Below are 18,459 nucleotides of genomic sequence, written 5' to 3'. Positions count from 1 at the left end.
CGTCCCCGGCTGCTGCTGCGGCTCCCGAGCCGCTGACGCCGGGTCCTGGCGCGCCCTCGTCGTGCTCCTTGTGTCCTTACCCCTTCCTCATCTGACCGCAGTTGTGCTCTGGGAGACTGTGCCTCGCCGTCCCGGCGGTGGTAAGACATCTCTGCTGGCCGCTTCCTGTCGCCAGTCCTTGCCGCCACCTGAACCTCAGCATCCTGCGCCCGTCACCTTCCAAAGCGAGAGCTGATCTTTGCCTGAAGCCGTCTGAGGACCAGAGATGTGCACGAAGATGTTCATCGTGTTATTTATAATGGAAAAAAAAAAAAGGCAAAGAAATAACCGGAAATACTACCTTAGTCCATTGCAACTGCTAGGACAAAATGCCCACGTCCTACAAACAACAGAAATTTATCCCCCTCCCCCACCCCGTTCTGGAGGCTGGACGTCAGCGATCGGTTCCTGCCTGCTTCCCGGCTCACTCGCGGCCGTGTTTTGGCCGTGTCCTCCCACGCGGGGGGCTTCGGAGCCCTGAGGGGCCTCTTTGCTGAGGCACCGGTCCCATTCGCCAGGACGCCGCCCTCACGACCTAACCCCCTCCCAAAGGCCCCACCGCCTAACCCCATCCCCTCGGGGGTCAGGGCCCCACCTGCCACCTGCTGTGGGGACCCAGGCACGCAGACCCCAGCAGACATCCCGCTGCGCGTCTTGCACAACATCCCCGTAGGGACGCGCTGCGTGGCCCCTCGAGATCTTGCCTCAGAAGACCCCCCAGGGGCGAGGAAATACCGCGTGGGAGTGGCCGGTTACAAAGCCTCACGTGCGGCGTGGGCCCCACTTCGTTTTACGGATACGCACCTGGAGAAGAAGAATGAAATACTAACGGAGCTTCTCTAGGTGGCGTCTTATAATCCAGAAAAAGACACTGAGAGCAAAATGGAAACTTCTGGGGAGTTACATTCGTCTTTTGAGTAAGTCCAGACACTTGCAGGGCCCAGCTGTGACCTCAGCCGAGTCCCTCCACCCTCGTGTCCAGCAGCCTCGCTCCTGCTCCCGAGTGCCCAGCCCGCGCTGCTCCCGGGACGCGATGGGCCCTCTGTCACCTGGGCCCGGGTTCCTCCCCCCCCGGGGCCGCTCCGGCTCACCGAGCCACCGCTGTGGGCTCACCTGTCTGACTCCCGCACGAAGCCCGTAGGGAGAGACACCCTGACCCCTAACCGTCGGCCCCGGCCCGTCGTGGGTGTTCGGGAAAGGCCACAGCTTTCCTCACCCAATTACCAGCCAGGAGGCGCGTCAAGAGTCCCCGCGGTGTCCAGTTCGGAGCAGCGCCACCTGCAGCCTCCGGCAGCTCAGGGCCCCGGTCAGCCCCGAAGGCCCTTCCCCAGGAGCAGGAGGGGTGCCCTCCTCCAGGCCAGGCGCCCCCCGAAAGCTGTCTCCTCCCGCGGCCGCTGCGCTCCAGGACACCCTCCGCCCCAGTGTCGCCCTCGTCGCTGCCCCAGACCCCAGGCCACTACCTTTCCTGCCTTCCCTGTCCCGCGTCCTGCCGTCTCCACTCCGCACCCCGGTTTGGCCTCTGGGGAGCTGAGAAGAGCCAGCCCCCCAGGAGCGAAGAGGAGCCGCGGAGGCCACAGAGCGGGAATCGTTCCCGGGCTCATGGCTCGTGGCGCTGGGAAGGGGCCTGTCCCCTCGAGCTCCGCCTCGCTGGGGTGCACCGTATTCCAAGTGATGGGTTAAACCAGATCCAGGGGCGCCGGGGGCTCAGCGGTGGAGCGTCGGCTCTGGGCTTGGGGCATGACCCCGGGGTCCCGGGTTTGAATCCCACATTGGGGTCCCAGGAGGGAGCCTGCTTCTCCCTCTGCCTGGGTGTCTGCCTCTCTCTCTGGATCTCTCATGAAAAAAATACATAAAATCCTTAAAAAAGAAAGAAAGAAGGGGACACGCTCATCTGCCCGTTGCCAGTTTCCGTCGTAGGATGTCTGCGTGCACTCAGACTTCAGCCACCTTTCCTGAGTCAGCTTTCTTAGTAAGAAAGAGAACGTTCCAGTCTTCCGTCCACTGGCGGTTCTCTTATGCTCAGCTGATTCGGACCAGGTTGGGGTCGGGAAGGCAGTTTTTTGGCGCCGCAGAGCCCAGTGCCTCCCTGCTCAGCCTCCTCCCTTGTCTGCGCGTCTGCACCTGCATCAGCACACCTGCATCTGGCACCTGCATCTGGCACCTGCGTCTGGCACCTGCACCAGCACACCTGCGTCTGGCACCTGCATCAGCACACCTGCATCCGGCACCTGCATCTGGCACCTGCACCAGCACACCTGCGTCTGGCACCTGCACCAGCACACCTGCGTCTGGCACCTGCATCAGCACACCTGCATCTGGCACCTGCGTCTGGCACCTGCACCAGCACACCTGTGTCCGGCACCGGGACCAGCACACCTGCATCCGGCACCTGCGTCCGGCACCTGCACCAGCCCACCTGCATCTCCACACGCACTCCCCTGAGCCACACAGGTGACCGTCCTAACCATCACCCCACAAAGCAGCCCTCTCCCTCTCCAGCGTCAGTAATAGTTAGGAAATCCCTGCTGTTATTTCCCTCCCACGCTGATCAGTTGGCTCCTGCTCGTTTTCCAGCGAGTTCCAACCGACTTCCTGGAGTCGTGTGACGCTGGCCCTCGGTCTCTCCCTCGGAGCCCCCATTCGCCTCAAGCTCCGCGTATTCCAGAAACGTTGTCTCGTCAAATTGGCTGCAAGGGGATATATCCGATGGGATGATATCTCTGAAGCTCCCGGTAAACCCTGCGCCCCTTGCAAACGTGAGGTGCTGTTTCTCCCACGCCCCTGAAGCCCATGACACATCCATCCTTCACTCGACTATGAAAGAGCAGAAAAGTTAGACATAACCTGTTTCCCACTGAGAATGTTCTCTTTCTCAGATGTCAGGATAAATCAGGTGAGTCCCAGGTTTTGGGGGTTTGTGGAAAGTGCACTTTATCCTGGCGCTTTTGTGCAAATCCTACCAGATTACTCACCCAGAAGATTAGGTGTATTTCCTGGCAAGCCTGCGAGGAACTCGTGGGTTATCTGTGGGCCCAGAGGTTTTGTTCCGAATTTTCTGCAACATACTCTAAACAAGGGTCATTTTGTTCGTTCACTCAAACATCAAACATCCTGGGTCCCCGGCTGGACTCTAGGGGCACAGGAAGATCTGAAGACGATGCTGCAGACTGGTCTCTGAGTGGGGAAAATGAATTCATTTCCGGCAGCAGATGGAAATAAATGACACCAGTTCTGAGCAGGACACTCCTTCATCCTACTTTTCCCATGAACTGTCAGTCCCCCTTCCCTTCAGTGCTGCCAAAATTACGTTTCTGGGTCTTGATGATAATTTGTGGCAGCTCGAGTGGTCACACTCGGGGGGAATCTTCGGAGCAGTTTACCCATTTGAGTCAGGCCCCATCCATCTAGAAACGTGCTACGGCCAGGGATGTGCTGATGGATGTCAATCCCCTGGCTTCTCCAGAAAACACATGCCAATATCTGGGCACATCAATAAGCAAAAATTTTGCCAATAAAAAGGGTGTACGGTGCACAATTCATAAATAACAAATTACAAATAACAAATCTTATTGTAAATTCCATACAGCCGACCGCTTCTTACAAAACATTTTCACTGATTTTTGTAGAACTCCTGATGTGCAGCAAACCTATGGTTGCACTTCAGTCATGTTGGCAAAACACCTGCTTGATCTGACTCAGCAAAGAAGTTGCTTAGATTTTTGATGATGGACTGGAGTTCCCACATAGTGACTATTGACTGGGATGCCTGGGGGGCTCAGGGGTGGAGCATCTGCCTCCAGCTCTGGTCGTGATCTCGGGGTCCCGGGATCGAGTCCCGCATCGGGCTCCCTGCGTGGAGCCAGCTTCTCCCTCTGCCTGCGTCTCTGCCTCTCACTCTCTCTCTCTCATGAATAAATACATAAAATCCTTAAAAAAATTACTATTGACTGATCTCTTTATTTGCATTAGTGAGTAAAATAAAACCATGCATACACATTGAAACTTCATTTAATGATGTGAGCAACTTCTCTTCTGAATCAGTGTTCAAATACTAGAATATTTCCTCAATTCTGTGTTTGTCTCAATGTAATAGTCATGGGCAGAACGTGCTTTCCAGTTTATCAGTCGATTGATTGATTGATTGATTGGGGCAGGGAGGGGCAGAGGGAGAGGGAGAGAGTCTTAAGCAGGCTCCATGCCTCGTGCAGAGCCCAGTGCAGGGCTCAATCTCACAACCCTGAGATCATGACCTGAGCAGAAATCAAGTCAGACGCTTAAAAGACTGAGCCACCCAGACGTCCCTATCGTTGTATTTATTATAACAAAGTAATGCATTATTAACTATTTTATTAGCATTAATGTTTTTCTATCACTTAAAAAAAGATTTATTTAAAAGAGAATGCAGGTGGGGGGTGGGGCAGAGGGAGAAGGAGGGAGAGAATCTCAAGCAGACTCCTCGGGGAACGCAGAGCCCACCACGGGGCTTAGGTCCCAGGACCCTGAGATCATGACCTGAGCTGAAACCAAGAGCTGGATGCTTAACCCGCTGAGCCACCCGGGCGCCCCTGTTGTTCGCATCACTTTTAAAAGTCTATACAGTTTATTTATTTATTTTTTTATTTATGATAGGCACACAGTGAGAGAGAGAGAGAGAGGCAGAGACACAGGCAGAGGGAGAAGCAGGCTCCCTGCACCGGGAGCCCGACGTGGGATTCCATCCCGGGTCTCCAGGATCACGCCCTGGGCCAAAGGCAGGCGCTAAACCGCTGCGCCACCCAGGGATCCCGTCTATACAGTTTAAAAAGAACAAATTAAGTCCTGATTTGTAGTGTTTCCCAATTTCCGTGGTGGAAATACTCACATTGTAGCTGATGCCAAGTTACCAACGTGTTGTCACTGGGCATGGAATTGAGAAGAAATGTGCAAGAGCACAACATTCAGTAGAATTTCTACCTGCAGATGCAGTAGATGTAAATAACCTCAAGGGCACAGATAATAGTAAGACTTAGTGGAGTAATTAGGAAATAATGAGTTTTAATATTTATTACCTTTTCTGTCTCTTTCCTTTTTATATATTTTTATTTATTATTATTATTTGGCGAGGAGAGAGAGAGGGTGTGCATGATGGAAGAAGGGGGGTAGGGGCAGAGGGAAAGAATCTCAAGCAGGCTCCCCACTGAGCGTGGAGCCTGACTTGGGGTTGGATCTCCTGACCTTGACATCATGACCCGAGCAGAAATCAAGAGTCGGACACTCAACGGACTGGGCCACCCGGGTACTGCTTTTTTTTTTTTTTTTCTAACCACTTTAACCTTTTTAATGTTTACATGTCAATAGCATTAAGTGCACTCACAGTGTTATACAACTGGCTCTACTTTTCAGTTCCAGAACTTTCTCGTGGCCCCAGGTGGGAACTTCATACCCCGTAAGCAGCCATTTGCCACCCCTTCCACCAGGGTGCTTTCTGTCTGTGCATTTGCTGACTCTGGGCACTATTTAAATGTCCAGTTTCTTTCCCTCAGGATGATGTTTTCAAAGTTCATCCATTTGTAGCTCGGATCAGTAGTTCATTCCTTTTCTTGGCTGGTGAATATTCCATCGTTCAGAGAGACCACGGCCCCTTTAGCCCTTCATCCACTGATGGACATTTAGGGTGTTGCCACCTTTTAGCTACTATGAATAGCATTGCTATGAACATTTGTGATTACCTTCATTTTCAATATAATTTACTTAATTGTAAGTTTATATAATTTCATTTTTAATAATGGTTGTGTTGGAGCATCTGGTAGAGCATGCAACTCTTCATCTCAGGGTTGTGAGCTCAAGTCCCATTTGGGTGTGGAGTCTACTTAAAATAATGCTGATGATAATAATAATGATGATGATAGTAATAAATAACAGTTCTGTTACCAACCAACTTGCAAAATTCCTGAACATTTAAAGATTGGCCCTTGGGAGTGGGCAGGCGCCGGCTCCAGTGCTCCGCGGGTTGTCACCATCTACCAGCAGATCTGTATTCTGGGATCAATGAAGGCTCCTCCTTGCTTTGTCAGTTTGAGCAGGTCACTAAGCTCTCTTGTCTTTGTCTCATCTCTAGAATGAGCCTCTTGGGCTAGATGATGTCTAAGGTCCCTTCCTGGGATAGCTTCTCTCTAATTAGTGGCCATGCCAGGTAAACAGGTGAGACAAACCCACATTAACCTACCACCACCACCCCCAGGCAGTTGAGGGGCTGAGCGGCATGCTTCTGCAGGTCAGGGTCATCAGCCCCATGGCCCTCGATGGACATGTTTTGATTGTCCCCCTTCCACCACTTCTCTTCTCCTCTGATCAGTTTTCCCGTTGGTGGATTCAGCCTCTCCCTGTTCTCGAGCCTGTATTTTAGGCACTGACCTGATGAATATTCTCTCCTTGACCAAACTCTACTCATACTTCTTTGAGCTACCCTTCCATTGGGCCCCATCCTTGGGTATGTCCTCAAGGGCCCAACTTTAGCAAGAATCCTGCTTTGTCAGGTTAGCCAAAATCCCTATCCTTTGTATCTGCCCAAATTCCTCACTCCACCATCCCCCTGTGGCACCTGACTGCCCTGGCCTGCCTTCAGCAAGAATCCAGCCAGGTCAGTTTAGCCGGAATTCCCCCTTAGCCCTGATGGTTCCCCTTAGCCACTTTCGATCCATTGAACCTCCCACCTGTACCCCCCCACTGCTCCTTGGCTATAAATTCCCACTTTTTCTTGTATTGGGAGTCGAGCCGCACTTCTCTCCCCTTCTGCAAAGCCCCATTGGGGCTGTCCTTATGCTTATTTCTATAGTCCTGAATAAAGTCTGCTGTACCATTTTAACAAGTGCTATGGCTTTTTCTTTAACAGACCCTACCCCATCTGCAGGTGATCAGGTCAGGACTGAACACATGACACAGTTGGCTCTAAGAAGATGCCAGCATCTCTTTCTGAAAAGAGAAAGAATAACCTCTTTTCCTTCCACTGAGATACTATGGTGTGAGGATGTGGTGCTTGCCGTTGCTAGGGCCATTTTGTGGCCCTGGTAAGCATTTGTTAAGCACCTACTGAGTGCACGCAGGGCCCTGAACCAGTGGAGTCTGTGAGCAAATGGATAAGAAGAGAATGGAGATGCGCGGTCTCTCTGGACTTCTCAGTTCACAAGCCAATAAAATCCTGGTTTTTTTCTTGGGCTAATATGAAGTTTAAGCTGCATTTTCTGTCTCATGCAACTTGAAAAAAACCAACCAAATCAAAGGATACCACCTCCATGAGAATGAGAGCTTCACTACCGCTTTAATATCAGACCAGCTGTGCTCAGTGCCTTTGATCCAAAGAGATCCTGGGGATTCCCACTGGTCCTGGGTCCAATGGGAATATTAGAAAACCCATCCCCTGTGTAACCTGAAGGATCACCTCTGGATACTGTGGTATAATAAAAAATATATTCAGTCATCATCTCTGGTTCCTGGCACAGTGCTCTTAAACCTTTGGCATTTCCTGAGTGAATGGCGTGTATTTGGTTACTCACAACTAACCCTTTTAAATTGCACCTGAGTTTGTGCCAATGCCATGGCTCAGGGTGGGGCTCTTAGATAGCCTCAGAATGGGACCGGTCACCAGAAGGACCAAGAACTTTCAGCCCCAACCCTGAACTCTGGAGAGGGGAGGGAGGCTGAAGATTGAGCTCTGTAAAAACGCATGGACAATTATGAGCTTCTGGGCCGGTGAGCACATGGAGGTGCTGGGAGGGCGGTGCCCCGAACAAGGCTTTGTTCTCAGGTCAACGGTACCTTCTTTTCTCCCCAACCTCACATCACCTGCAAACTCACGCATTTCCCCCGGCCCCTCTTTGAAGTAGATAAGCTTATCAGAGCTTGGAAGAGACAGTGATGTGTGGCTTCTCCTGCCGCCATCAGACTAGCTCTCTCCCTGGCACTTGACAGATGAGGTACACTTCAGTTTGGTGATGAACGAGATAGAGCATGACCTCAGAAGTGATCAGGTGGTGGAATGGAATGGTGAGTGAGCACAGGTAAGCCTAAAATCCCTCAAGGAAAGGAATACATTAAGCTAAATGAGCTAATTATGTGTGTAAAGGACCATGCCAACAGGAATATGGAATGGGGGAAAGACGGTCTCTTTAAATAATGGTGTTAGGAAAACTTGGACAGCTACATGCAAAAGAATGAACTGGACCTCTTTCTTACGTTTTCATACACAAAAACAAACTCAAAATGGATTAAAAACTTAAGTGTAGGGCAGCCCTGGTGGCTCAGCGATTTGGTGCTGCCTGCAGCCCGGGGTGTGATCCTGGAGACCAGGGATCGAGTCCCACATCAGGCTCCCTGCATGGAGCCTGCTTCTCCCTCTGCCTGTGTTTCTGCTTCTCTCTCTCCTCTCTGTGTATTCTCATGAATAGATGGATAAAATCTTAAAAAAAAAAACTTAAGTGTAAAACCTGAAACCATAAAACTTTTAGGGGAAAACATAGGCAATAAGCTTTTAGACATCAGTCTTAGCAGTATTTTTTTTTGATCTGCCTCCTTAAGCAAGAACTACAAAAGCAAAAATAAACAATTGGGACTACATCAAAAAAGAAAGCTTTTGCACGGCGAAGAAAACCATCAGCAGAATGAAAGTCAACCTACTAATGGGAGAAGATATTCACCCATGATATATCTAGTAAGGAGCTAACAGCCAAAATATATAAAGATCTTATACAGATCAATGCCAAAAATAAAAGAGAATCCCATTAAGAAATGGGCAGAGGATCTGAACAGACATTTTTTCTCAAGACATCCAGGTGGCCAACAGGCACATGAAAAGATGCTCAACATCACTCACCATCAGGGAAATGCAAATCAAGACCACTATGAGATATCACATCACACCTGTGAGAATGGCTATCACCAGAAAGACAAGAAACAGCAAGTGTTGGTGAGGACACGGAGAAAAGGGAGCCCTTGCTCACTGTTGATGAAAATTTACATCGGTGCAACCACTACAGAAAACAGTATGGAAGTTCTTCAATAAATTAACAATAAAACTACCATACTCTCCAGCAATTCCACTTCTAGATATTTATCCAAAGAAAATGAAAACGCTAATTTGAAAAGACGTATAGGGGCACCTGGGTGGCTCAGTTGGTTAAGCATCGACTCCTGATTTTGGCTCAGGTCATGATCTCAGGGTTGTGAGACAGAGGCCTGCATCAGGCTCCACAGTCAGCACAGACTCTGCTTGAGATTCTCTCTCTCCTCCCTCTGCCCCTTCCCGCCTCTGAAATAAATAAATAAATAAATAAATAAATAAATAAATAAATAAATAAAATCTTCAAAAAGACACATACACCTCTATGTTCATTACAGTATTATTTACAATAGCCAAGATACAGAAGCAACTTAAATGTCCAACAATATGTGAATGGATAAAGATGTGATACACACACACACACACACACACACACACACACACACGTATACACAACAGAATATTAATGGGACAAAAAGAATGAAATCATTTACAATGAGGTGGATGGACCTAGAGGGTATTATGCTGAATGAAATAAGTCAGACAGAGAAAGACAAATACCATATGATTTCACTTATATGTAGAATCGAAAAAACAAAACAAATAAGCAAACAAAATAAACAGAAAGCGACTCATAGATTCACAGAACAAACTCATGGTTACCAGTTTGGGGGGCAGATAGGTGAAGGGGATCAAGATGTACAACCTTCCAGTTATAAAATAAATAAGACACCGGGGTATAATGCAGAGCATAGGGAATATAGTCAATGATACCGTAACAACTTTGTATGGTGACAGACGGGAACTAGACACGGTGGTCGCTTGTTTTATAATTTATATAAACCTCGATCACTTGTTGTGCACCCGAAACTAACACACTGAATGTCAATTATTCTTCGATAAAAATAAAGAAAACATGTCAGTCAGCCAGCATTTATTGAGCACCTCCTGTATGCACACAGAGTCCAGCACCAGCCCTGGACCAGGTACCTGGGAGGAGAGGATGGCAGCGGAAGGCACAATTCTGGACCACAGGCACGAGTCCTCAGTTCTCACCAGTCACTAAACTCTAACCTTCTCATGGCTGGCTCATCACGGGAACGCTCTTAATCATCACTGGGTTTAAGGGGAAGCACTGCGGCAGAGCCACTCAAGTCGGATTGGAGATGCTGAATTTGGAAACGCTCCAGCGTCTATGAGAAGGCCCGCCGTCTGATTTCTTTAGGGAGCAAATGACCTCAGCAGACGGTACATTTCATCACCTGAAAGGATGGGAAGAGGTGAGGGGGGATGCCTCATAGGAAGTGACACCTAACTACTCATTGCTCATCCTGTTTCCAGCCCTGGCAGGCAAAGTCCCTCTGGGCATCTGGTCTACCCTTCCCCAGGAAATGCCAGGCTCGAGCTCCCGCACACACGCCCCGAGGGTGAATCAAGGCCTTTTTCTCAGCTTAATCACAAGCCCTGTAAGAGTAGAAAATGAGTGTTCTGCATTGTGATTCTCTGTCTCCTGCTCTGATTAGTTATTCGGGAACTGTTGATGGGTGACACTTGCCTTGAAGTTGTGGCGACTTTCAATATCCTGAAGCATAGAACGCGGGGAGAGAGCCCTCCGCACGGAATGACAATGCATATTGAAAAAAGAAAATAGTGCAATTGCTGCCTTGGAAATAGGAATGTATCTTTGATGAGAAAGCACTTTGCAGATGAGACTCTCAGGAAGAGAGGCTTCGAGGTGATTATTTCTGAGAGATTGTACATCTAGACAGGCAGCTATTTTGCCAAAAGACACTCATTGTCCGATTATGAAGGAATGAATGAACAGGAAGGGGACAAGGGGACTTCTCATCTCATCTGGATACACATGCCCCTTGCTTTAGGGAAGGCATTTGTTCCTGAAAAGTTAACTGCAAATTGGAATTTTCATAGCCTAAATCATTTTTTTCCATTACTTTCCTTGCAAAATGGGTCCTCAGAATATCCTTAAGCTCTAGGATGTGATAAAACTGCAAATAAGACTGCAGCAAACCTTTTAACATGATCACTTTTATACTTGGAATGGACCCTTTTCTTATATTAAAAAATACATTTCAAAAAACTAAAAAACACGAAATAAAATGCTAGGGTTCTTTCTCTATATGGTACAATAATTTCAACATCAACCACCATTTCCTGAGTCGTTTCTAAGTTTGGGGCACCAGGTGAGATATTTTCACATCGTATCTAAATTAATTCCCACAACAACCTGTGAGCTAGATATTATTTTCCTCTTTTTTTTTTTCCTCTTTGATGCAATAATAGTTTACGGAATGTAAGTCACTTATCCATGTTCATGCACTGAGAGTGGCAAAGCAGGAATTCGGACCAGGTCTGGAGACTCTGGGATTGGGGTATTTTCCCCTCCTCCACAGGTAGGTTTAAAGGTCTAAAGCAGAACACCAGTGACCCCAACAACAACCTCAGCTGCTAAAAGAAACAGATCTCAGCCCCAGCCCCTAACAGGTTTCTCTCTTAAGGGTCCTTCGAAGGGTAAGAAAGCAGCCCCACTTTCGCTGCTCAGATCTGGAGTCCAAACCACGTATGAAATCTATGGGCTTTGGGGCACCGGGGGGGCTCAGGGGTTGAGTGTCTGCCTTTGGCTCAGGGCGTGACCCCGGGAACCCGGGATCGAGTCCCGCATCAGGCTCCCTGCATGGAGCCTGCTTCTCCCTCTGCCAGCGTCCCTGCCTCTCTCTCTCTCTCTGTGTCTCTCATGAATAAATAAACAAATTCTTTAAAAAGAAATCTGTTGGCTTTCCCAACAACAGCTTGGGCAATGCTGAGTGGGTGATGGACAAAGACCCACCACTCAAAGCTCAACTGGAAAGGAACTGGCAAGGGCACATCTGTAGAGCACGTGTCAGGGGTCAAGGTCTCCACGGCTAAACCCCCGAGGCCTGCAGAGTCTGGGGAGCCTGAGCTGACGGATGCCATCTTCAAAATGTGACTTTCTCAGGATGTCGGTGCTCCTGTTCTGCTGTCGTGTGGCAGCTGGCCTCCAGGATGGTCCCCAGCGGTCCCCTGGAGTTCACATCCCATGCAAGGTCCCCTTGCACCCTGGGGTTCACATCCATGCAAGGTCCCCTCCCACCCTGTACCGGGTGCTCTCTGCAACCAATAACTTGCGGCAGGTCAGGTCCGGGCCTAGGTGAAGAAAAGCCTGCAGCTCCTGCCTGGGGTGGGTACTCACCCCGCTCGCTCGCGGGTCCTTCTCCTGGGGGGCCAGCTGCCAGGCGACGAGGACGCTGTCCTCTGCAGAGAAGGCCACATGGGCGCGGCTCCAGGTGACGGCAGCCGCACCCGGCCTCCTGACCCAGGCCTCCCGAGGGGCCTGGGCCACAACCACCCAGCGCAGCGCTCCCAGACTCCTGACCCACCGAACTCGTGAGAGGATGAACATTTGTTATTTGAAGCTGCTAAATTTGGGGCTAATTTGTTTTGCAGCAAAAGAGGCCTGACACGGCTTGTTCTCTTTTGCGAGCTTGCCCACCGCCAACCACAGGAACCGCGCCCGTGTGAATGTGGTGGGGGGTGAGGCCCGCACACCTCCGCGAGGCGCCCGCCAGGCCTGCACGCGAGAACGTGCTTGATGCCAGGCTTCCTGCTGGAAGGAGCCCATGGGCCGGTCTTCCCAAAGGTTACAGGTGACAGAGGTGGGGGTACGGTGGCTGGTTCTCACTGGGGCCGGTGGGCCCATGCTGGGGTCGCAGGCAAAGCCCCAGTGTTTGGGCCATTATCTCCCTGTCTCAGGGAAGCACCTGCAGGGTGTGGTGGCCAAGGGTTTGGGCGCTGGAGGGGTGCCTGGGTAGCTCAGTCGGTTGAGCATCGGACTCTGGATTTTGGCTCAGGTCATGATCTCAGGGTCATGGGATCGAGCCTCAGTGGGGAGTCTGCTTGGGATTCTCTTTCCCACTGCCCTTCCTCTGGCTTGAGCTCTCTCTCTCTCTCTTTCTGGAATAAATATATATATATATTTTTAAGAGCTTGGGCACTGGAATGGCACAGCCAGGTGTGGTCCAGGCCATTAGTGGGGCCACCCGGTAGGCGGCTTCACCTCCCCTGGGACTCAGACTCCTCAGGTGCCAGGTGGGAATCATAGCAGCCCCGCTGCAGAGTGGCCGGAGCGTAGAGAGGGCCCACACGTGTTGTACCTGGTTCGGGGCCTGGCACCTGAACGACGGCAGGTATCGTCTTTCTGCTCGCCCAGGTGACTTCTGCTTCCCGCTTGTCACAGAGCAGGGGCTCAGCAAGGATTTCTCGAACCCGCCGAATGAAAGGCTCCATTTCTCCGGGAGGGGGACCGCCCTGCCCACTAGGTCTGGTCAATCAGTCGATGATGCCAGTAAGAAAACCCCTGGCACTGAAGGGAGGCTTTTCACTGAACGGGACGAGCGTGGCGTCCAGGGAACCCTCCGCCTCACCAGCCAGAGCCTTAATTCACACTTGGTTTTTTTCCACACTGGAGAAATTTCAGAAGAAAATTCTTGACCCCACCCACTGGCAAAATACAGACTCAGAGGCGGCCTCAGCACAGTTCCAGATGCCCTTGGAGGGCTCCGGCTAATTCTAACCTGGAGACGCACACGCAGTCAGTCAGTGACGTCGGCCTGCCCTGACTTGAACCAAGCTGCCGAGCTCGCAGAGCCGCACACGGGCCCTGGCGACGGGCCTCCTCTGTCCCCGGGATCACGTCGGAGAGGCTCCAAGGGGGAGAGCGGATGCCGCGCGTCCCTTCCCTTCTTGGGCCTCAGGACACAGGTCCAGCCAACGTCTGGCGTCAGAGGGGAGTTCACGGGCCCTGCTCCGGCCTAGTGTCACACTGGCCGCTCCAGGAAGTGACCGGGTGGACCCGCCACGGCGTGGGCTGGGTACAGGAGCACGCCCGGCCTGGCCGGCACACGAGTGTCCACGGAAGATTCATTCAGAAAAGGGACCGACCCACCGCTCCACCCGGCGTGGCCCAGTTCCCGGGTCACCTCCTGCCCTGGCCCTCTGGTCACACCCACCGGCACCCCACCAGCTCCGGGGCCGCGGTGCTCGCCTTCCCTAGCACCCGCAGGCACCGGCCCCCCAGAGCCAGCTCCGTCCTCACCGTGCGGACACACCTGTGGGTGGACGGCGTGGACGAGAGGAGACAGACGGCAAACACGGAGAGAAAGAAACGATCCGGTCATTTCAGGCACGGATGGTGTCGTGAGACAACTGAAACGGTTCCAGGACCAAGAAAGACCAGGCGGGGCTCGTTGGACGGGTGGCCAGGGAAGGCCCCTCCGAGGAGTGACGCTGGAGCCAAGGAGATCCAGTCCCCCGGGATCACGCCAAGGGTGGAGCGTTCTGGGTGGAGGCAGGACCCACCACACCACACGTGGGGCCCAGGGCAAAATGACAACGTGGGGCCTGGTTCCAAACTTAGCAGGAATTTCAAGACGGCAACAGCAGAGCGTTACGTCGAGCGTGGGGCTCTCCTACGCTCGGGCTCTGTGCGACTATGTGGTCATTCGTCCAAGAAATGGGCCCTGAGAGAAGGAATACCAGTCCGAGAGCCCTAAGGCTCCGGTAGGCTTGGAAAGTTCCAGAATTAACGAGGAGGCCAGCAATCCGGCTGGCAGAGGCCAGGAGAGGCGTCAGAAAGGTGTCGGGGGTGGGCGCCTGGGTGGCTCAGTCAGTTAAGCGTTTGCTTAGATTCAAGTCACGATCCCAGGGCCCTGCGATCAGTCCTGCATCGGGCCCTCTGATCAGCGGGGAGCCTGCTTCTCCCTCTGCCTCGGTCCCTCCCCCAGCTCATGCTCTGTCTGGCTCTCAAATAAGTAAATAAAATCTTAAAAAGAGAGAGAGAGAGATTGAGAGAGAAAGGTGTGTGTGGGGAGATGATCAGTGGGCTTTGGTAGCGGGTGGGGCGGTGTGATGGGACTTTGCACCAGGGGGAGACTCAATCTCATTAATATTTTTTAAAGATTTTATTTATTTATTCATGAGAGACACAGAGAGAGCAAGAGGCAGAGACAGGCAGAGGGAGAAGCAGGCTCCATGCAGGGAGCCCGATGCGGGACTCGATCCCGGGACCCCGGGGTCACGCCCTGAGCCAGAGGCAGGTGCTCCACCGTGGAGCCACTCAGGCGTCCCCTGATTCATATTTTTTAAAAATCCTCCTGGCCACCAGGTGAGCCCCACCTGTGCACCCGCCCGCGGCCGCACCTGCCGCCCCCGCTGGACCGGAGCATCCTTTGTGTTGCCGTGTCCTCAGCACGTCCGGCACTTGGTGGTTCGTGTGCAATAACTAGCTATCAGTTGGGTGAATGGGTTTATGAATTCATGTTACAAGAAACGGGGCACCCCCCCACCCCCCGAACCCGGCAAACCTGAGCCCAGACCTTGCCCTGAAATAGGAGATTCTATTTCCAAACTCAGCACGCTTCCCTCTCATTAGATCTCTTTAAAAAAAAAAAGAAAGTCAAAAAAGGAAAGAGAAGCGGCTGCCGTCCTCGGAGGCTGCTGCACCCAAATTGCAGCCTCGGACTATTGTTTACGCTATATTTGTCCCGAGGTCGGGCAGGTCGGGCGTCATCCTGGGTGGGGGACGGGGACAAGCCAAAGCGGTCCTCCCGGGCGTTGCCCTGCGGCGCCCTCCCGTGGCCGGGATGGACATTGGCTGTGCCCAGCAGAGATTTTTCCAGACTTCTGGAGACACAGGATGATTTTGATGATGGAGGATTTAGCTGGGAGCTCCGATGAGCCGCCAGGGAGGCTCGGGGAACCGAGGGCCTCCTGGGCCCGTGGCCTCCACTAACCCGGGCCGTTATTTACCCTGGATGGTCCCAAATCCCGGGACCGCCAGGCTGCGCAATGACAGCTCTCCCGGACGGGCGACTTGCAGCCCTGGCCAAGGAGGACAGAACACTGGGCCTTTACAAGGCTTTTTATGGTCCCTTCACAGGGCTGTTTTATTTACCTGCTGCATGGATGAGGAGGCCTAAGAAAAACCCAGATCCACCATATAATTTAGAGCTAAGTACATGATGGATGCCCAGAGATTTAAAATTAGCCGAGCAAACTTAATACCGGGCATTATGCTTGCTTTCAAGCGCCTGGATGTCTGTTAGGGAGGCATCACTCGAGAAGGACTCTCGATAAAATAATCAGCCTCTATCCTCCCTGGAAATTAGAAAAATAAAAGGACCGGGTCTGAAGGGGACCAGTTATCCCAGACGTCCTCCAACCAATGAGTAGAGCTGGTTGTCCGTGCGTGTTCATGTCCCACGTGTGGGATCTATCTTGTGGTTGCACAGATTAAAGTGAAGTGTGGGGTGATTTCCAACAGGCAAGTAAGTGTTCGCGATTTTATGAACACATCCCACTTAGCTTTCAAAACCGAGGTCCTCCTCCCTCCCCGACCCTAAGGTAGGTGAATGATGGGGAGGTGAGGGGGCAATGAAGACATTGTCCCTCAGCACCTTTGGCAAGTACATGGTGAGAAGAGAGATGGCAGGGACCCCTGGGTGGCTCAGTCGGTTGAGCGTCCGCCTTTGGCTCCAGGCGTCATCCCAGGGTTCCAGGATCAAGTCCTGCACCGGGGTCCCTGCTCATCGGGGAGCCTGCTTCTCCCTCTCCCACTCCCCCTGCTTGTGCTCTCTCTCTCTCTCTCTCTCTCTCTCTGACAAATAAATAAATAAATAAAATCATTTAAAAAAAAAGAAAGAAAAGAGAAGGCACGAAGTCATATGGATAGTTAGCACACGAGAGGACCCTTATCCTTAAGCTCGTTACCTGCCTTATTTCATTTATTTATTTATTTATTTATTTATTTATTTATTTTTTTAACTTTTTATTTATTTACGATAGTCACAGAGAGACAGAGAGGCAGAGACATAGGCAGAGGGAGAAGCAGACTCCATGCACCGGGAGCCCGACGTGGGATTCGATCCCGGGTCTCCAGGATTGTGCCCTGGGCCAAAGGCAGGCGCTAAACCGCTGCGCCACCCAGGGATCCCTATTTCATTTAAACCTTAACTCCACGTGGTCATGACCTCCGTTTACCTCCGATGACCTCCGTTTACAAAATGAAGAGGCCGAGACTTCGCAGGGTTCAAGGAGGTGCCCAGGATCACGCGGGGGGAAGTAGCGGCAGCGACCAGGAGTCGAACTCGGGTCTGCCTCTGTGTCCGGCACCTGCACCAGCCCCCGCCAAAGCGGAGCTGAGCCTTCCGGTTGTCACCCCTCAGATCCGTCACCCGTCGGAAGTGTGGGCGGCCGGCCAGCATCGTCTTCTCTCCCCTTCGGAGTCGTACGGACGCCCGGGAGGTAGACTGGTCGTTGTCTGTTTCCGGGCGACACCTGGTCCCGCGTTTAGCAGCTGCGCACACCCACACCCGCCCGGTCTCACTCCCGAGGGTCAGGAATCGGAGCGAGGCTGGCCGGTGACTACGAGGTGGGGTCTCTGAAGGGACGTCGGTCGAGAGGTCAGCCCGGCTGCGGTGGGCTCCCGGCTTACTTGGAGCGAGGATTTGCTCGGTGCACGCGGAGGCTCCACTGCTTGCCTGCGTGGGCTCCTCCCCAAGGTGCTCATGATGGGGAGCTGGCCCCCTGCAGTGATGAGGGCGGGAGGGGGGGGGACGGGGTGAGCCCCCAGTGGCTCCACCATTTCCGTCTGTGCGGACGGCCTCGTCGGTTCCCGGCGCAACCCGCCAGTCGGAGGGCGCGTCCCAGCGGCCAGGGCCTCCCGGCAGCACCTCGGAGGCTGCCTCCCTCCCAGTACGGGGCCGCTGGGCAGGTGGAGAACACAGTGGCCGCTCTCAAACTACAGAAGTGGCACAAGACGTGTGGCCACAAGGGCCTCGGAACTACTTCCTGCCCGAGGTAGGCGCCCAGAGCACCCGCCCCAGCTGGGGACCCCGCAGGAGGTCGCGGGCCGGGTGGGCTTCACGCACGGGGCAGGATGTTCTGCGGAGAGAAGGGGCGGTTTCGGGGCCTCCGCGGCCACCCGCCGGTCACCTCCCTCCCAGGACGCGCAGCTGGGGAACGGGCTGCTCACTAAGGTCCTCTTGGCCAGTTCTCTGTTCCACCACCACCTGCTACGTCTGGTGGGTGTTCTCTGAGCCCCTGTGGGCGAGAGACGCTTCTCACAGGCGCTGGGGTCCCCGGAACCTGACGGAGGACATGACATGTGCCCCATCGTCAGGGCCACCGGCATATGTCATTAAGCACCCAGCGCGGGCCACGCCGCAGGCCAGTTCCCGCAGGAGTCGTGTCATCCATCGCCGTCACCCTTGCACCAGGCCCCGCTTGCGTCCCAAACGGCGAAGGCACGTCGGCTTCAGAGGCCTGGACATCGTGGTCCCCGGCGAGCAGGT

Source organism: Canis aureus, chromosome 5 (assembly GCF_053574225.1).
Source record: "Canis aureus isolate CA01 chromosome 5, VMU_Caureus_v.1.0, whole genome shotgun sequence".
NCBI classification, from domain to species: Eukaryota; Metazoa; Chordata; class Mammalia; order Carnivora; family Canidae; genus Canis; species Canis aureus.
Note: the sequence above shows the minus strand (reverse complement) of the source record.